This window comes from Battus philenor, unplaced genomic scaffold, assembly GCF_028537555.1.
Source record: "Battus philenor isolate CCGP_79_NKW_IND1 unplaced genomic scaffold, ilBatPhil1.0.hap1 SCAF_16, whole genome shotgun sequence".
Classification (NCBI taxonomy): Eukaryota; Metazoa; Arthropoda; class Insecta; order Lepidoptera; family Papilionidae; genus Battus; species Battus philenor.
The window spans coordinates 10,549,012-10,571,664 of record NW_027181678.1 but is presented as its reverse complement, the minus strand read 5'-3'; the positions used below and the strand labels follow the sequence as shown (position 1 = coordinate 10,571,664).

Here is a 22,653-nt window from a genome sequence, read left to right as displayed (position 1 = left end):
CTTACTTAAATTGAGTTCGTTTTTTTTATTAAATTTGTTCAGCTAAATTGCGTCCCTTGTCCTCGTTTGCATAAAGTCGTTGTGGTTTTGAATAAGAGTTTTAACCAGAAAATACATTTAAGAATATATAAATATGTAAAGGAAACTGAAACTTTATCAACAGAACATGACATAAACAAGTCGAATTTGTTATCGACCTTCCTAGTAAAAAGAGTAGTATAACACAATACCGATGACACTCCTCTTTCTTCACTAAACTTCTCTTATAACTGTCAGGTCTTTAGAATATAAAAAACTGAAACTGCTTAGTCGAACCAGCCTTATCCTTCTCGCTTCACCGTTAATTATTTAAACGTGGCATCTATACACTTCTCCTTTCGATTCAACATAGAGAAATTTTGTGATCCAACAATGCGTTCCCATATTGCCACGGATGTTCGTTCTTTTTGGGTAGTGGTTTGTATGAACAGTAAAAACGTTAGAAACTAATAATAGTGGCATCAAAATCTTTTCACTTAAGCGCTATCATAAGCAGCATCAAATAAATGTAAATATTTATTGAAAACCGACAACTACTGTGGATCATATTCAAGTCGATATATTGGTAACGATTCAGCGGTTGTATTTCATTGTTCTTTGTGTCAGAAAACAAAGAGGTGTCATTGCCAATAATTGGAGTGCACACCTGTGAGACGTGACCGCGGCCAAGTAGGAAGGAAATGCCTACGTCATAAGTCCATTAGTGTTAATGCTACGATACACCAGTGCTAAGCGCCCTTTGTTTTATGACCACGTACCACTAATGGTAAGAGTTGAAAGGCGCTACATATGTACTGCGAAAGTATTTATATACACTTCTACTGCACATGCTTGAATAGTTAAACAATTCACATTATTTTTTCCATATTAATTTACCTTTCAATATGATTTTAAATTTAAAATCTGTACCTCAGAAATATAACAGAATATACGCTTTTTGCGGTTGACATTGAGAAGCTACTATGTTCTCCCTTCTTCGTTGACGAGGAAAATGAAAGCAAATTGCGATCTATGTATATAACACACATAACCGCAGCTACTAACTGTTACCGTACGAATTCGAATCGGGATTCGAATATAAATTCTAACGAGCTATTAATAATTAATCCTAAAACGTATTGATATAGTATAGAGCGCTTACTTCAACAAAAATTTTAATAAATTGAGACAATAAAATTTTTCCCGTTTTTCCATTACAACGACTGAAAGAATTGCGGATGCGGAAAGATATAATTAATATTATTCAGTATTCAATTCAATTCGTATTGTTTATGTGTATAAATTTTATCTGTATTTATCCATAAGAAAAATTGTAATTATTGATAAAACACTGTGGTTACTCGCAGCTGGGAGAAGGAAGATCCGTAGCGGCAACTCTCTCACATCTGTCTGCGTTTAGTATAAGCGTAGAAAAAATATTGTAAAAAATCAAACTAGCGTTGCAAATTAAATTTAATAAAAAAGACACATGTTCATTAAGTCGTTTACTTGTCGATTGTTTATAGGTAAAAAGCATTCAAAAAGTGAATGTATAGCTAATTTGTTGTCAACTAATATATGGCACGCTCTATCCAAAAATAAATGGTTTGAGATATAATAGATAATAATAACGTAACAAGAAGCGTTAACAAAATTTGTATTATTATATATAAATAAATTATTATTTACTATCTATCCCAGCAGAGTTTGTACTGCCAGAAGTTATTGGTACTTCGCATACCAATAGAAAAAATATATATTTCAGGGTGATCGCCTTGTACAGAGTTATTGGAAATCGGTGTATGTATAAGCTACAAAGTTTTATTGTTGACATAAGAGATATACGTCGTAGGTGTAAAGAAACATGTATAGATTGAAAGATTCCGAAGTATATTTGAATAGAGAAGTCGCTGGATCCGGGCAATGCAAGACTGATCATCGCAGCGATATTTAGGAGAGGCGAATGTCTTGTAGTGGGCGTCTATCGGCTAAAAAGAATAAGAATTAGTCATGTGCTTCTGCTATTCTAGTCTGTATTTTGGTGGGAATGTCTATAGATGCTCAAACGCAAAGCTTATCGCGTGTTCATTGTGTCTTATCTGTGACCTAGCTGCTAAGTGCGTATCCTATTGTACTATTGTCGATTGTTCTTATATCAACAACCTGCATACATTATATCCTTTGTCTTTAATTAAATATAAATACGCCGATAGTAGACGACGGAGCTCCAAATTAAACTTGATAATCACATATTAGTTTATTAACCGTTTAAACTATATTTTACAATATAAAGAATTTTATGATTGTTTTTATTCAATATTCTCAATGTTTATGGGAAATATTTGTGAAAGCTAGGATTTGGATCCATTAGGAGCGAATATTAGTTCGTTTCTGGAAAAGATCTCGAAGCAGCATTGGGAGCATTTCTGAGAATGGATAGGTAGAGAAAGAAGTCTTATCGGTGAAGATACGTTAATGCAGAAATAGTAAACTATCATTCCTACAGCACGATGGATCCGGCACCTGCGCTGTTAATCCATAAAATTCTAAGAAGTTCATCTCCGTTATCATTTCAGCCACAGCTGGACATAGGCATCTCCCATAGATTTTCCTAAAAACTGGTTGAATATTGTCGGCTTCCAGCGTCTTCGTAGGACATGAACAAGGTCGTCTGTCTGCCTTATATTTTTCAAGGCCTTGAATTTTGTTAGTGGCAGTCATGAAAAATAATAACCAAAAAAAGTTTGTCATCATCTTATTTATTTAAGTTTTAGGAAAATATATTACGAAAAACACAGCCTACTTATAGTTAATCCGAGATTATTCTCCATACATTATGTCGAGCGGTATTACAAAAGTTCGCTGCTATCGTGTAATATCATAATAACACGTCACTTTTTATACTTCAGATCATTTTATACGAGTACGACTGTATCAGTCATACGGTTATATTTTTATTTATATTAGGAAAAATGTTTTTCTTTAATTTAGATATTTACATCAACAGCGTAAATGTTTATACTTTGAATATCTTAAAGGAACAAATTACGCTCTTCGTAAATTTTGCGATATTAAAATGAGACGCAAAATTTTAATTTTTAAAACGCCTTGCTGTATTTTTTACAGTCATGCCTTTCACGTTTATCCTTATTTGAAAAAGACCTATCGTCATCATTATCATTTCAGCGTCAAAGCTGAACGTAAGCCTCTCCTGTAGATTCTTAATAAGACCGTTTGAAAGTGTCCCACAACCAGCGTCTTGCGGTCACCTTGTATAAAGACTTCATATGCTGCGCTTGTCAGAGGGTGAACCATAACGCCACAGCGGTTATATGTTCTGCGCTTATGTCGTATGTCCCCTTCTTCTTTAACTTGCTAATCCGCTAAGTTATGTCGGTTCTTCTTCGTCTTGTTCTTTCACAGATTCTTAAGTTCGTCTATAAATCTCAATTCCAATAACTCTTAGAAAAATTCCTAGCATAGCCCTCTGTCAAACGTAGCTCTTTGAGCATGAGTGAGCTTTCGACGAAACATGTATCTATCAGATAATACATGTATAATATCGAATAAAGTTTATTCTTTTATTCAATCATTTTGATCTTAACTGAATGTAAATGATAGGCGAAAAGAAAATCGTATAAACTAATTCCATAATAATTTTCAATTTTGTGTTTTTTATTGACATCAATATTGTAATAAAAATTATAATATTATATGACGTTAGTACGTTATAAGCCAATAATCTGAGGCCCAATCGAACGCGATATGTTTGCATGAACTGGCCGAAATCAAAGGCAACGACCTTCCCATCGACAACCATTCGTACGTTTCCTATTAACTTGTACAAATATCGAACAATCTACACGAGCTACAGACGTGTACGTGGAAATTAATAACAAAAAACTTTCTAGGTCATTGAACGCATTATCGTTTTAAATAACCTTATCGTCGGAACAAAGAAGTAATTATAATATTTGTCATTCTATTGAATTTATTTTTCAATATAATAGAAGTATTAACTTTTAGGTATATTGTTGAAGCAATGTTCCATGGATATCCCTTATGTTGTAACTCTTTGAATGGTGAACTTGAAAAAGTGCAGATATCATTATCTTTATCATAATTTCATATGTAGGTAAGTCCATTGTTGGACATTGGGTTCCCACATATATTATTATATCTTGATATCTAGTTAAATATTTGAGTATATGTACATATTTATTTGTCACTGCATAATCCTATTTGAATCACGATGTAACGTTTCCGAATGTTACAATAATAGTTAAAAATTTATTTTTATTCTATCTAAATAATATTATTATACACTACCCTCTTCTTGGCCATAAGTGTCGTTAGCAGCTAAATTCGTGATACCCTTTTCTTTAAAAAAAATACTGTTTCTCTGCTATTATTAGCTTCAACGAGTTTGAGGTGACAGAGTATTGAAGAAGCTAGACTCCCCTACCTTTCTAGACCTCTTAATAGTAAATAAGCCTGAAGACTTCCTCCGAACCTTAGTACAGGCTGATACGTTAATTATTTCATATGATTGAATACAACCGCGGCGTCTGTTTTTGAAATAGTATCGAGCAAGGGTTAGTGCTTACATTTTACAATTTAATTTTAAAAAGAACAGAGACGTATCTTCTCAGTGCATTATGGATTCACTGTGCGGGGTCTATCACGTTATAGGGAGAGGTGCCGTGTAAAGTCTTCGGACAGTCGATATATTGTATCACGACGAATGCCTCCTTGCAATGCATTGACGTTCAATTTCTTAAACAGAATCCTCTCCCTACCTAAATTTGAAATTATTTACCTAATTCCACTTTGGAAGCCCATTCCAGACGAGTTAATTTTAGTCTTGGCGGACCTGAATCATTCAGCTGGTTGTACGGATATTTCGCTTTTACATATATACCTCTCGCTCCTACCTCCACTGTACACAAATTCACCATGTAACCTTTGTTTTTTTATTGGCTAGCTCATAGTACTTGTTTACCTTGGTTGTGTCGGCTATAGGTATATATTTGTGCCAGAAAACAGTAAGTTATATATTAGTAGATTATATACGTATTTATAACTACATTATAAATTTAAAATATAATTCAGATGCTTTGTTAGTTTATGAACGTGGACAGACTTAATTGTCCTTCACTTATCCCAAACACTTCTGCGGTATACGACAGTTTATTTTCTAGACTGAACCCGAGTTTGGTAAAATATTTAAAATAAACCCGAAACGAGGTGCTTGAGATTCGAGTTAACCTCTCTGAGTCCTCGTTTAGTTGTTGTATATAACGTTAAACCTATATTCCATGAGCGTAAAAAAATAAACATGTAACAGATCTATTATTGAACTATCTTCTTAAGTTATGTATATTAAAGTAGATTGCAGCTCTTGCAGACAATTTGAAGTGGCAGTGATTAGGCCACATACGTTTTTGAGGCACATGCGTCTGGTACAAGGTACTGGAATAGACCACGGTCCGGAAATCGCAACGAAGAACGTCGTCCACTTACAAAATGTACAAAGGAGCTTGTTAAGATCTCTCGAAGATGCTGGATGCAAACCACTTCCACCTATTGGAAATCTATAGAGATACCGTTGTCATTTTTAATAATTTTCATTGCCAATTGTACAGTCGGGCGTTGAATGAATTTCGATTGACTTGACACACAATCATGTTATCGTCAAAGGCCAACAGGCGCTTTGTGCACAAAATGCGGGCTTCATTAATTCAATTATATGTTCCCGCACTGACAATCGATTTTATTTTTTCTTTGTTTATTTATAACTTTGTCTGATATACGTAAATATAATTACGTTAAATAAGTGTAAATAGATCAACAAAAGAAAATGTAATATGTTCTACTTTATGACGGATGGCTTAAATAAAAGCCTTCTTAGAATTTCCTCTAACAAATGTACATATGAGAAAGGCTTTGATAGGAGAGAAGTGGTGTAAAGTTTTTTTGCTAGAGACTACGTTTGCATCCCTGTGTTTCAGTTTGCGGCCGCCGTAGTAAATGGACATTTTGTGGGTTTTACGGAGATATTAAAAAACGCTAATATGTAATAAAAATAAAAGTTTTCCTTAAAAAAAATATATTACTACCAATCTACTATTCTACAACCTATGTACTATATGTGAACTGGTAACAGATAATGAAAATATCGAATATTTTCCATAGCTCCTAAAATAAACATGCCTGTATCCATTAAAAAATAAACCTCCATGGTCTAACGTATATATAGAACCTATAACACCATAAATCCATTTGTGATATTGAATTCTCAACCGTTCCACAACCACAATCGCTTCGTACTGTTTGCCAAACATAGAGCAGGAAATATTGCATCCTGTACAAAATACAGTAACGCATATCCTACGCCGTCATTACCCTGTGGCTGTGTGGCTTTGAGCCAAAGATAAATATACTTAATGAACGTTATAAAAATTGGATTGTTATTAAAAGATACACGAAACAAAAAAAATATATATTGCTATTTCAATATTTTTTTAGGATAATAAACCAAGACATTTAGTTCGGCTATATAAATCATAACATGTATGTTACGGCAGTGAAACTTGGTCTCTCACTTCGGGCGTCATTAGAAAGCTCACATTAGCTCAACTAGCCATGGAGAGGACTATGCTCTTTTAATTCTCTAAGAGAACTAGTCAGGAACAAGGAGATGTATAGACCAGCGGAGGCAGTGAGCACGCTCACTATGGCTTTTATGTTTTGGAGTGGAGTCCATAGACGAGCAGCGTAAGGCCTCCACCTAATCAAGGTTACGAAGACCTTAGACGCTGACCTCTTCCAACCGGTCATAAGAAATCTTTGGCAGAGGCCCATGCCCAGATATGGGCGTCCCAAAGTTAAAATGATGATGATAAGCCTTATGAACTACGTATTACATTTTTATTCTGATATTTATTTTCGAATAACTAAAACTAAACATTGCCAAAACAAATATTATACTTGATATGGTGCCAAGTATTCAACTTGTATAAACATTGCAGAATAAATAATAAAACGAATTTATGAAACGTCGCTCTTTCGTATGAACACAGTTTTATTTCATTGTACCGTATGTAGTATTTCACAAAGAATTTTCTTCCACTGGCCGCATTTATAAAAGAGAGTGAGTTATCAATACAAGTTTAGCGTCAATACAATGGGAGATTGGAAAAGGAAATGGGATTTCTCTGGACGTATCTGTATTCTGTTTGGTCCATTGAAGTCTGAAAACGAATTAAACTTGAGAATTGGGGATATGAAGATAGTTATCGGTTAGGATTAAACTTTTATACAATTAAAATACTTTTGTTCGTAATGAGTAAATATTTTTACTAATAAATACACCTTGAATAAAAATTTGTGATATTAGTAATTACTTTGGTGGTAAAGGTATGAAAGCTTTAAAAGGGTAATAGCTTATTCGTCAGCAAAAATCTTACGCTTTTAGGCCTATAACAAATCACCGTTTATATCCATTCTTTGCTTTCTTTAGTTATTTACGAATAGCAAGTTTAAAACAAACTTGGAAGTGAAATAAAAAAAGAAAGGAATGTAAGTACGCAATTATTTTCATGTCGCTTTATCGTGAAATTATAGGCAAAATATTACATGTAGTATCAGATAAGCGGCTTGCAGCTCCAAATATGAATGCGGTGACGTAACAACAATTTGTTGCGATCGTATCGCGCGTAATGTACGGCCGAAGTGTGGGAATATTAGGTGAACGGTGGACCGTTCCATTTTGCAATGTAACGACGACTTATTTCTACTTCTTACGATAAGCTTGCCTTATTTTAGAATAATGTAAAATATAAAAATATATTAAAACGATCCATGTTCTAAACATTTTAGAGTTTTATAGCTCTGGTGGACTTTCTTCATATAAAAAATAGACTCATTAGCGTAACTACTTATTTTATAGACACCATTTTTAATCACTATTTTAAGCATAAGACGCTCACCGTAGGTAAAGGCCTCTTATAAAAATTTCCAATGTCCAATATTTAACCACTTCCGCACATGCAGTGGTAGTCGTGCAACAAAGTGCATCGCCCGCCAGCCCGCTGACAAATGCGCATGCGGCAAACAATGCGAACTACACAACTGCCACCGTCAAATCACTCAACACGTGTTTCACCCCTCCACGGGGCATCTTCAGGAGTTATGTTACACCGATTAGTGCCAAACACAGAGACACTAATCGGCACTATACTTTTTGTACATAGTAAACCATATTTTTTAAGTAAGAAAAGGACTAATATACTCGTATAGCTCCTTCCGCTATGTAGCAGTAGTCGTGAAATAAAATGCACCGCCCGCCAGCCCGCTGATAAATGCGCAAGCGGCAAACAATGCGAACTGCACAACTACCATGGTACTCAGATTTCCGCGACACAATCTCATATAATTCACACCTTACACATTAATTATAAAGGAATGTCACTGCTCACAATACAATTTCCAGAGGATGGGCAACAGCGTTTTTTGCGTACCATAATACCATAGTACACTACAATCGCCAACCCACCTAGCGAGGCGATTATGGTATATCACATAAGATATGTCTTTGGGGGGGGGAATGCTTTGTGCAGTGGGCATGGCGTGGGACGATGTGACGTAGACTGTTTTATCAAACTGTTTTATACGTATCTTATATACCTTAGTGTTTTATGCTATGCAAAAAAAAACAACAGGAATATTTATTAATTATTATTTCATTTTTGTTTTATAATCTTCAAAAATAGTTTTTAAGAAAAATCAGCACATTACACTAAATATTTAAACCTTTACAAATTTAATATCAAAAAGAAATCTTAACCGTTCAGCAATACGAGAAACATTCAAATAATTTTAAAAGAAAAAGAACGTGTTATGCCATCGCACTGTAAACCCATTTCTGAATAGTTACAGGTGTGATGTTGTTTGCACGTCTTCATATGTTTGACGGCCCAGAGATCATATCTCGCGTGTTCATTTTCAGTTAACACATTAGATGTGAAAAGCTCGCCAATAGAGAACGTAAACTGTCTACACTTTCGTTCGGAGCAACGAAAAATAATAAGGCCTAAGAAAATAGAAATAAGGCATGTTTTTAAATATCAAAAGCTATTTGAATCTTGTTTAGAGACGTGAATAAGTGATAAGTGATGCATAGAGTATATCGTGTATGAGAGACGTTAAGAATTAAACAGAATAATGTTGTGTTTAAAAAGCATTGGTTTAGACCTTTTTACGAAATGAAAGATTTTTTTAAAAAAATATGCGATTTAATAAGGTTTTTTATTCATTCCATCCTTTTAACAATTTTGTGAAATCTTTGGGTCTTAATTATTATTTTCGCTACAGTTCGTCCATTGCTAGATTTATAGTGGCCTATATCTCCATCCGAAAAGGTCCCAGCGGACATCTGTTCACGCTACGTAGCCTGCATATGAATTAGAACTGTAAAAAAATATTTAACTTTGATAATGTAGCAAACTGTGGTCAAGATGTGAAGATGAGGGAAGGTAGGTTCCACGAGAGACGATTTGAATGTTGAGAAAGATAGAGATTGTGAAAAATAAAAGGAAATTGTAATATTCTTATATTAGGAAATTGTAATATTATTTGATTGTGAAGGTTGAAAAGAAAAATTGATAAATAATAATAAAATAAAAAAAATTTACCCGAGTTTCATTAGAACGTGCCCAACGAGAGGAAGAAAGAAGAAAATGAGAGGTCCCGAAAAGGAGGAGGCATTTATAAAAGTATCCAAAATTGTATTTAGTCTCGAATTCTTTTTTTAATTTCTTAGTAAAGTATTGATTTCAAAGGCATGAACTTCATATAACATGTGCTTAACGGTAAAAACGGGTCAAGGTGCTTGGAAACCGTTCGGAACTTTGTTCAATGTTATTTATTATGCTTTATTGATATAATATTAATAATAGTATAATAGCTGTTTAAATGTATGTTTACAAATTAGCGATTTTAAAATATTAAACTTGGTGTCCCCTGTCTGCTACCCGTGACCCGCACTGTCTTTTGTGGATATAATTTCAAAAACATTTTCACAAATTCGTGTAAAATTTCGTAAAATCAGTTCATGTGACTGATTTATTGTTCTGCGTTAACCACGGCGATAGGATACTAAATAAATCAAATTAGAAGTCTTTAAGCCTCTAGTCTCTAAGGCTTTAGAAATATTTCTAACAATCATTAATAATCGAAGGTATAAATCTAAAAGAAATGAAATTACGTTAGATTTATATAGTATTATCTTTTACCGTAACAAGCGGTTTATAAAGGTATAATCTGTTTTATTAATATATATATATATATATATACGAATACGTATATATATATATATATATATATATATACATATACGAAGCTAAAAGTGTCGCTTAATACTCTAAATACACTAAAACATTTGTTTAATTTTAAATTTGTTGTTGTGATTGTTGCACATGTATTTAAAATAAGAGAAACCACAGCAAGAGGAGAAAATACTACTTGCCTACGAAATGTTCGAAAGTGCCTTCTCTCATGTGACGGCAAGAAAATAAGCCCTTTGTTATCCTATGTTTATTTAGATTGAACACTTCCGAACACATGGAAGAAATAATCTTAGAACGTGTGTTTATCTAACATAGATTAGATCGTTACTAATAATAACTTAGTAGTAACCACATGTTATAACAGTTTCAATATTTGTGATAGCTTTCGATATACCTAAGGAAACTAACTATAGATGAAGAAATAAGAGGATAATCTTTGTGATCCATATCTATTAAGGAGAAGGTTACATAGAGAATGATGATGAAGATATGAAGATATGACCCGCGTAAGAATATATAGCATCAATATTTCGCCGTCAATTCAACCGCCACGATTAGAAACATTGAATATTTAACAACTAAATTTGAAATGAATTAAAAAATATTTAACGATGTTCTTAGTACAATGAAAGAAAATTCTTTCTAAGAGCAGTGGCATCCCAGCGATAGAGGACTGTGACTTGCGATCATATGCGGCGAGTTGTTTCTCCGTGATATATAATTCACACTTAGTGCTTTAATTATAAAGGATTGCCAGTGCTCGCAAACGAGATTCCAGAGGATGAGAAACAGCGTCCTCTGCGTAAATACCACATTGCGATCGCCAACCCGCCTACCAAGCGTGTCGAATATGTTATATCCTCCAATGATACCTTTGGGGGAGATCTATGCCTTGTAGTTGACGTCTAAACTGAACTCACGGAAACGACATAATTCTTGATACATTCAAAATTAAACGGTTGCAAAAGTTGCAAAAATAAACGGTACACCTTTTTTTTAACTTTTACCAGTAAATAAAACATAAAGCGTTGAACGCAAACGGCATTTTTTTCTTTAATAAATGTAAATTGACCGCGCGCATTTCTTTAGAAAATTCCGCAATAAAACGTACGTTCTGGAATAAACATATCAAGTGGAATTAACTGTGAAATTCTAGCGTATTTTATTTCAAACTGGCAGGTTGCACGCGCTGTGGATTTATCGTTATTAGAAGTAGCTAGGGTAGCAACAATGTTACGGTATGACGGATTTTCTCTATACCTTTGTATAAACATAGTGTTACCGAAACCGCTGTATCGCGCGTTGGGAAAGCTTAGTGAGGTCGGAACTGAGGCTACGTTGCCATCGGGCTGACGGAACGGAGCGGTTATAACTGACGGAGGAGCTGCCTTGCCATTTACACACCAGCTGCAGTACAGCGATTTCAATAGCACTATAATTGAAAATAACACAACTGGCCAAAGAAAACTAATAATCTTTTCTGTTTAAAGTGATCGTAAAACCTGCTGACCTTATGATAAACTAAGTATTTTGTAACACAACTTTCACTTTTTTTAGAATCAATAAAATAAAATAATTCTTTTTTTTACTTTATTTATAAATTACAACTTAATGAATGAAATTAATGATTTACATTACACCATATATTTAACTATATAGAATTACACAAGAGTATCCCATAGTATACATATTACGTTTAAAAGATAAAGTTGTTATAAATAAAAAAAACTTTTTAAATTCAAAATTAAATGTTTGTAACGTACCTCTTGGTGACCCTATATTGTATGTAGGTCCAGTGCAAACGAAGAACAGGTGAGCAGTTGTACGAGAATTAAAATAAATAGCAGTAGGTAATGCAAAGCGACATATTTACGTTTTAAAACTTGTATACCTGTTTTTTCTTTTTTTTTCAAAATTTCGTCTACCATTAATAAGCGTAGGTTGAAAACATTTTCTAGTGGATATATATTATTGCGGTATATTTATAGAGGCACTAGGAAACAATGCGTGCGCTCATCTTTTATATACTTCTGTACACGTGCAAAACAAGAACGCTTAAGTCTCATAAAAGGCAAAAGACGCAATTGCGATGAGGAATAAACTCAAAATAAAGACCCAATTCCTCAAGTACTTCAGCCATGTTGCACGTTGCACGGGAAATCTAAAGAGGCTTATGCGACGTATAGGATAAAAATCCTAGAGGACAGTCATTTACTAGCTGGATTGATACAATTTCAAAAGAATGCAACACGACCGTGTATGACTCAATGAAATTTTCTGTAAACTGAAAAACCTGTAGGAAAATAGTAGCGGAGTCAGATATACCCGACCACGAACGTCAGTTATGAGGAAAAATATAATAAAAAATACATTGTTAACCTTAAACTGAAACAGAAAATATCACAAATGTGGCCTGACTGGTCGATCTTTATTGACTTTACGAAAATAACAATATTAGAACTTATGTAAAATAACATTCATGGAATATAAATACGACCGCTAAAACACCGCTTAGTGACTTGTTTGATAAGCGTTTTTTATTTAAATCCGTCTAGACTTTTAATTAAAAAAATATTTTAAAAGAAGTTTAAATAAGTTTATATAACTGTTATTTTTAAACATAATATCGCAAGTTATCGCAAGTTCTTTTCTTTTATCTTCTTAGCCCATACAACTTAACCTGTCTCACCGTAACAACGTAAGGGTTTAACTCTATTGTTACTTTTGTTAAGTATTGAGCAGTTTTCTGTGTATATTTCAGACGTGGGACTCTTTAGAGGAGCAATGGAATTAGTTCAAAGAATTTATCTGTACCATTCGGCGCCCGTTGTGAGCTTTCGCGGTATATCTTCAAGAAAAATAATATTTTACACTTGTTTATCCAAACTCGTATACCAGAGCTATATTTTTACCTTCTTATTATATTAATAAAGAAAATAATTAATTTCCTAACTTGTTAGTTTACAACACTTATAAAACGTATTTGAATGCCATTTAATGTATATGAAATCATTTGTTGTTGCTTTCTTAATTATTATATCTTTTCTATGATATATCATCGCAGTACACTATTTATTTTAATTAACGAATTGAAAATATTCAATACTTTCCCTTGTCATTTGTAATACGTTTCATCTTATGCCTAAAAGTTATACCTAAAAATAATACATATCTATGTACGTCGTATCTATGGAAAATTGTTATTTATTTCTATAGATACGACGTCGTTTTGGTCCATAGACGCCCACTGCAAAACGTAGGCCACCCCTAAAGTTATCTATGGGAGGATATATCATCACCACGCTTGGCAAGCGGGTTGGAGATCGCTGTGTGGTATGTGGTACGCAGAGGACGCTGCTGTCCATTCTCAGGAAACTTATTTGTGAGCAGTGGAAATTCTATGTAATTAATCCACAAAGTGTGAATTATATAAGAATATATCCCGGGAATGAACCCGCGACTTACTAACGTAAGTCGCAGTCTTCTATCGTTGCGCTACCACTGCTCAAGAAGTTATTTTTGTTAGAAAATAAAAATAATTATTACACACTTATACATATTGTTGGTAATAATATTAATAATAATTTCTAAAAATATGTTCGTATTACTTGTTTAGTCTACGATTAACCGGGCTATGATGTGTATAATAAATGACCATCATTATAGAAATATAACTTATTAACCATTTTAACCTGATTGACTGAAAAACAGGTAAAGAACAACAATGTTCTAGAATAAAAATTTGTACAATTTTAAATATTCCGTAATTGTTATCCTGCCCCACTGTCGTTTTCTATTTTGTGTGACTATTTTGTACATTTTAATGTCGGCGATAATTACGACTGGCGAAAATATATTTTAATTAGACGTCGTTTCTCGCGAAAAGGAGGACAACGCGCAATTTTATGGACTTAATTTAAATAATAAGGTTAAGGTGTTCGAAATATGAATCGCGTCAACGTCTTTATTATTTTAAAAATTGTAACTTTGTATGCTTTTGCTTCGAGTAGTCGCTGGATACGGGCAGTGCATGGCCGGTTATCGTGGTGGTCTTTGAAGGAGGTCCATCACTTGTAATGGGTGTCTATTGGTTGATGTGACAGTGATGATCGTGTTTTTGTTTTCAATTGATAGTAGTTATTATAGCATGACATTCTAATGTGATTTCGGTTTGACGACGCCATTGTAGGGCTGTTACATCATCGGTTCCAGGACTCGCACGTCCGCGAGATAAAACATTACTTTTTTCTTCTACTTCCTACCCGTGCCTCATTTTAGTATTTTTGTGACACGTCCATTAGACGTGGGTTCGGTCTTTTTCTTCCACTCGGGTGTCGATGGAGATAGTCCGTTTCTGGTCGTCGACGCCGTCTTATTCCAACTGCCGATATGTTGCCGTTGCTATGTCTTTCTTGTTCGCATTCTTGCATAATTGGACCTAAATGGACACTATGTCAACACCACTCACTACTCTTTCTGTCTACACTCCCTTCCAAGTGAAAATTAAGTCAAAATCTTGAGAAAATGTACTATTCTGTATACAGAATTGTATTTCAATAGGCCAATTAGCTTCGTTGTTTTGTAAAAATGGCGTATTTTTTACTATGTAATGATCTACATTTTTAACTTGAAAAATAATGCCTTTCATCAATACATATTAAAACATGTAAATTTTTTTTTGTTACAGGTATGTGGATTGAAAAAAAGCTGTACTTAACACTTACACCAACTTTGTTGACAATTCGTTTTTGATAAGGTTTGTGTGTTATTTTAATGATAATAGTAATAAAAGGTTTTTAGTGTTTTTCTCAATTAACATTTTCAATTAATTAATATTTTTTTTGTTGTTGGATTTTCTTCTGCCACTTATTCTCCCAGCGCTAACGGTTTACGAAGTGGTTGTAATGTTAACCAGGGAACAGCAACCTACCAACTTTAGGTTCGATCCTTTCGTCGGCCCAAGCCGCTCACTCTATGAAACTACTGGCTAAGCGAACTAAGAACTCATTGGTCTACCTATCTGGTACTGTTGCATATAATGTAACAGCTCGAGCTGAGTTTTCCAGTGTAGCCTTTGAACTAAGTTACGTAAAAGGAGTTTAGCCTAAGCGCCTCTCACGCTCTGTCCCATAAGCTGATGCTACGTGATATTGTGGCAGAAATATTTTTGACAAAGATTTCTACGTAATTACAAACGTGATGGCTTATTTCTGCAGCTAATGAGTAGAGTCCCGTTACAACAGCGTCTTAAAAAATCAATTTGCTTTAATAATATAGTATTACCCTTATAGACTGTAGAATTAGTCATAGAATCATAATTTTGATGCATATCATTTCGTAAGAATTGGTGTTAATGACGTGTATGCTTGACTCGTTCTTGCCATAAAAAAAATGAAACGACAAAACTCTATAAACATTTTTGAGATGTAGGCCCTATTTAATTATTATATATATATACATTAATCAGGCCATCTTGGCTTATTCAAAATAAACTATGAATATAATTGAACCAAATGCAGTATTGAGTTGATTTAAAATATTCTCCAAACTGTTCCTACAAATCGGAAATGTTCCAAACTAAATTGAATGCTTTTCCACCGGTTATTTGATTATTCGTTGCATTCTAATGCACTTATCAATGTTACTTATTTAAATTAAACTGTATGATTTTTGTAGCATATTTACAATTTAAAACATCTCGTTGTAATCATTTTTCATTTTATATGAAAATTGTCACAAAATTGTCATATTTATATACATATATATATATGTACATATATATATATATATGTATATAATGATGATTATTCATATATATATATATATATATATATATATATATGTATGCGTCATATGCGTCATTACAGCGTGAAGGTATATTTAATAAAACGTAAAAGTTACTTCAACACAAAGTACTATACTTAGGCGATTGTATAGTATACTATGCTAACAACTAACAGCAACGCCTTATCATACAACGACCCGGTCTAGTGACAGATAAGACATCCAACAAGTTGCATATATGCACACCACACAATATGCGAAGCTTTCATCTTTGAGATATTTTATTCGTCTTTTAATAATTGGCGATTGACTCAAAACTAGCTTACAAATACAATAAAAATAATTAAGAAAGTGGTATTTAAGACAAAATGTCATAAATATAATTATTTGACAAAGTCATAGTGGAAAGTTTAACGATCGACGACGATCACTGCTGAACACAGCGCTCACTCCTAGATTTCAAGTAGGTCCGGGAAGTCCCACAGTTACAACACTATACATCTTACACGGGTAGAGTCCCTCTTCGTGCAAACGTCTTCGATATCCAGAATAAATTTTAGCTCGCAGACCTCCTGTTTTCGCGAGCTCAACACCGATGAAGCTGCACAGATTGGCTGACAAAATGGCTGGCAGCAAAACTTCAAACATAAATAATATGTGGATGGAAGCGGCTTGAACCCAGTGTCTTCGAAAGATTCAATAAGGTCGTCTATCTTATGGAAAGATGTCCTAAAAAAAAACATTTTCACTGTTACATGGTTGTTCGTATCTATTTCCGTAGTGGTTAGTATCTTATGAGTTTGTCATAAAACTAATCAATTACGAAGACGTAATAATATATAGAATTTATATACTTTTATTTGTTCGTAGTCTGTAAATGTTTTAAAAACAAATATAATGTAATTTACTATAAATTGTCCCATAAATATGGTTTTGTTTTTACTTTAGTTTAATATTCATTATTGTACACGCTAGGATACATTTAAATATTTTCATAATGATAAACTGAAAAGTACAATAGACGGTCTTATCACACAAGGTAATCTCTTGTTTAATTAAAAAAAATCTTGTATGTAATGTCACCTCTAATAATTGAATAGTTATTAAATTTTCTAACACAAGTAAACCATGTCGATAGCTTCTCATTTGTACGTCACAAATATAAACACAAAGCAGCGGACGTGTTTCTAAACAGTCAAACTTAGAGGCGGCCTATTTCGAACTTGATCTTCGATTTGTACGTGAGATGAATTTCAAATATCCTCCCGGCGCTTTGATTGGACGAACATTCTCGTCGCTTTTCATCTTGTTTATTTGTTTATACGCAAACTTTAGAAACAACGTAGTAACCTATTTGGACCGGTAACCATTAGGTCAAAGTTTACAATGTTAAACCACAAATCTATTACTGATTCTGTATAAGTTATTTTTTACTTAGAATAACATGGTAACTTGTTAATCTAAGCATATAGGATTAATGGCTATAGTTTTAAAAAGCTATACAGGGGTGAATGTATATCTTATTTATCAACAATGTGTTACATTTAGCCTTTTCACCTATTTGCAATCAATTTGTATATAGTGCTCACTCTTTATATCTTATTATCATAATTTACATTTATAATTTACATATATAATTTTAGATAACAAACAATAATTAACTGTAATATTTAGTAATCCGAATTTCTCATTACGTTATTTATTACTTCTGAAACTGATTTTTTTTTGGATAGGTTGTACTATACATTATTTGAAACTAAATGAACTATAAATTCACGCCCTTAGAGCTTTTACCATTATAACTAATCAACCTGCACATAAAAACAAAAATTTTGAATGATAAATTACCTATTTTTAAAAAGCGCTGGGTTAATTTGAAATCGTTCTGAAGTTTACGAAGAATCGAATCAAGTACGTATGTCCCCAACGTGATCGACAAATTTAATCGTCGAAAATGCTGACCGTTGAGACATCCGCCTCAATGCTTAATCTACGGAGCCAATTTTCCAATTATCTTTGAGTCTCACGTATTCGTTTTATATTGGATCACCAGCATAAAGTCGTCATGTAAATACTCTGTCATTTAATTTGTAAATATAGCCATAATATTATAGGATTAGGAAGTTTACTTCTAAACATAGGCCTATACCCTGGATTTTTGAAAGGATATATTGGAAGCAGTCAACTTCCATTACAAGATCGTTTGTCCATAATTTAGGTGGACTTCCTGCAGTCTACTTACCGGTACGTCATCTTCGCTTCAGAAGCTGAAGAGACAACAGCCATGTATTCTACGGTTTTGACCTGTTCATTGCTACTTTAAACTTTTCATAATGTAATCTTCATATTCTCTCCTGACACAATTGCTCTTAAAATTCTAAAACAAAAGTAAATCGTGTTTAGGATTTAGACTGAAAATACTAAAGGACTATGTCAAAATGACATGAACCGCTTGGCACAAAGTCTGTGCCTAAAAACATTTCAACTAACTTTGCAGTAACGTAGTTGTATCGAACAATGTTAATAGTGTGTGAACTACAATAACATAAAACTAAAGAAATGTAATCAATAACTGGCATAAAATACTTTCTTCAATCATTAAATCATATCCAATCTATTAAGAAAACTACCTTGTTCATGTTATAGATATTTAATGGGTTATTAAACACACAGATAATTACATTTATAAAATGACTACATGAATACTAACTTACATACATACATACTAACATGCCGTTGAAAGCGTACGGTGTTTAAGGAGGCCTCACTCCATTGGCGCGTTAACCTTCACCGATCAGACTTCAGCTGTTGTTCGCTCTCGAGTAGTGGTCGCCCGGCAGTAAGGACCGAGAGTTGCGATCCTAGGTCGCGGGTTCGATTCTCGCGATTCTTATATAATTCACACTTTGTGCGTTAACTATATAGCATTGCCACTGCTCACACACTTGTTTTCAGAGGATGAGCTGCGGCATCCTCTCCGTACCATGATACCACACTGCGATCGGCGATCCGCTTAGCAAGCGTGTACTCTTTTTACACATTTTGTGGTAGTAGATTTACAGCGTCTAGGTATTCTTTAGAAACCAACCCAGGCGAATTTTGAGTTTCGTGAAATTACGACAGCAGTTACAACAAGTGTTTAATTTTATTAATTCAGTTTTGAATTAAAATAAATATGATGTTTGACTTTTCAGAAAGAGAACTCAAATAAAAAGTGATTACAGAAAATAATAAGAAAGTTTTTCCGTTTTTAAACGTTATATAAAGTATTTCTCTTCAGTTTTATACGAACGTTAATTGAAAATTAACAGAGTATAAATTATACAAAAATCTTATATTAAGACGTGTACTTAAAACAAATTAGGTTGCACAATTTTGTACATTTTCTCATCTCATTGCTAAGTTGCGCCTGTGAAGGTGCCATACATCTCGTAAATTAAATAACTCCAGTCTGTACATTGAAATTAATCGCTCTGCGCACATATAATTTGATGTGTACAGCACTTACGTAAATTTTACAACGGTAGGTACCTTTTGTAGGCTGTTTTTATGTATATAGCTTCTGTTAAAAAGTTTAAGTGATTTCTGGTTTGAAGGGTGGTATGTATGCATGCGTATTTAATTAAATGACTAATGTTATTAGATGGTTCTCGGGGTGACCATCCAAAGACAGTAAATCTTGGTTTATAGGTGTTGAACAAATTCAATCCAGAACGTCTCGTACCATTTATCTGGTTAACTTTTTCATTGTAATTATTATGAACACAATTACGATACTTTTCGATTATTACCTGGAGACATTAATATCGAGAGAAGCGTACCACTACTCAAAAGTAGAAAAAGTTTTTTTTTATATTTATAACACAGAAAATAAATGGATAATAATATAAATATCGAAAATTTATTAACAATATCTAGCAAACAATAACAATAACAAGTCTATGCAGTAGCACAGTGGAAATTTAATGATTCAACTGCGACTTACAATCTTAGTTAAAGTGTAGAATTATATAGAAAAGAGCCCATCAGAGTAAGAGAGTCAGAAAAAAGTTATTTGTTAAAATAGATCGAGACCTATCGACGGAAGCACTGACATATCCATACGATTCTTGTTTATTTTATTAAAAGGTATATCTTATACATATATGTGTAATTTATGTTTATTAAAAATTAGATAATGGATTTACTATTTATTATGCTATAAATACTTCGTGTATTATATACATCCACAAGTATTGTCTGCAAGAGTCTAGGTTTGCTGGTAAAGATGTGTTTTTGTGTGATGATTTTCTCTCTTAATTTGATTTTACTTTATTTTCGTATTTTATGATATTAAATTACTTCGGATACTTTTATTAATTTATCACTGCACCGCCTAAAAGTTACTGGTAAAGAATGTCTTCGGCTTTAAGTTCGCCAATATATATAAAATGTAAAAGTGGTTTAAATAAATAAATAAGTGGTAACATTGGAAGATTAACAGAATGTATTAAAGTATTATCATATAACTCGGTACTGAGTACATGTATCACATGTATATATAATTTTTTTGAGATCGACGCGGGAATCCTGTAAGCTGCGTATTACACAGCCGGCAACTGTTATTGTATGTAGTGCCCAAAACAATAACGCGTTGACGTTGTCTGTTTGCATATCTTACCCTACGGAAGCTGAATACTAAACAAAGTCTCTGTGTAAACAGAGGAGGACGCGCTCGACGCCTGTAAAAATAACTAATTATTTGAATGTTTTGTTACTTGAATTATTTATGTACAGCGCCTTTAGTTCTTAGTCATCAAAATCATCCTGTCTTAGTATCTCATATTGGACTGCCACATATATTTATATTATTCATAGTAGCTATAGTATGAGAAACCGTTTTTGTACTTTAGTTTTATAGCTGTTACACTTGAACTTACATACAATCGCCCAAACGTTTATTCGTTATACGAAATAAGTTGTCTGTCAACAAGACATTTATATGTAGCTTCAAGTGTGGCGGTTCACTTTATATGCGATGAGCTGCGTGAGGTTAGTTATCACCCGAGCGATCCTTCGATCTGATCCTGCTTCGATGAAATATACGCGTTTAAGGGGAGGTAGTTTTATTATGGTTTTTTTATGGTGCTTGCTATTGGGGGCCTCTCGTATCCCTATCTTTGGAAAGGACAAGGTTTTATCTTTTAATAATTTTTTATTACCATACTCTCCTATCATTCTTCAAATGATCTATCATTCTTCCACTTACATTCTAACTAGCATTCATATGTAACCTCACTTTCTTTCCCTCTTTCCTTAATATCACAGGTTTTTTATTGCATTTATTTACATATAATAGTATATACTTATTTACCTTTTTTAATTTACTTATTATTACTACATATGAAACAGAATTATTGATAATTTATTGAATAGGTTTAACTATTCATATATATATTTATTTCTTTTCTATCGACCTGTATCTGTTTTTTTTATTTTCATTACCTTCTCTACTATCCTCTTAGAGGATTCGAGGAACGCTGGCCTGTCGTTGTTATCTACCGCATGTGAGGCAGTGATGTCCTCACTTAAAACTTTTCTTAATCTGTTTTTGGAATCGCACCGAATTCCGAATGCGAAGGGGTCGTTATTACTTAATACTCGAGCACGTTGGCAAGGAAGATGATAGTCAGAAGTGATCGAATATCGAAGGTGTATTTAGATATGTAAAAAGAGTATTTACAGTTTAGGACTCTAACGCAATCGATAATAATCGCAGCCGTACATCACTGATGATGTCCGAATTCAAATCGGTGTTCGAATTTGAATTTGGACGCCGCCAGCAATATTACCGTCGTCATTGCATTTGAGAGGATTTTGGAGAGGAAATACTTGCACGCACGGGTGATAACTGACATATCTCGTAATCCCGACGTGATGAAACGTCTTCCTACCATTTTATCAAGGTAGTTTGTTCTTCTTTTGGACTTCTTACGCCGTTCTTGCCAGTCCGTGATCTCTTCTCCAGAACCTAAGATCATAAGGTCCAGCTGTTCTGCGCGCTTTGTGGCCTCCCTACTGCCACTTCATCGTATTTAAAATTAAAATTTAAACTAAAAGAATGCGAAATATATAAAGTAAAGTTTCACTGACAATCTATTATTTGTTAACTTATTCATCATATTGTTTGCGTGGATTCATGCGAAATAATTATACTGTTTATAAAATATTATATGTCTTAAAATATTATAGACTCTAAGTACAAATACGTGTTTGGTTCTACCATTAAACATTGACAAGGACTTACTGTGAGGTTTCATGTTAGCGGTTACCCGAAGCGTTTCGGGTCACTTAGCTCGCCAAATTAGAAGGTGTATATATCAATTTTACTTATCTTTCATTAAAGATATCTAGGAGATAAAATACGCCCGATAATTATTTGATATCACCGATTTAAAGAATATTATACTTAATGTAAATGACATGTACTGCGTAGAACGTTCTCGACTTTGTATAGACCGCT

At 33.5% G+C, this 22,653-nt stretch overlaps 1 protein-coding gene across 1 annotated transcript in view; it reads left to right on the top strand.

Moving 5' to 3' along the window:
- LOC137919153 (putative leucine-rich repeat-containing protein DDB_G0290503) overlaps nt 1-22,653 on the top strand; it is a 149,507-nt gene that overhangs the window by 92,850 nt on the left and 34,004 nt on the right. The window lies entirely within an intron of this gene.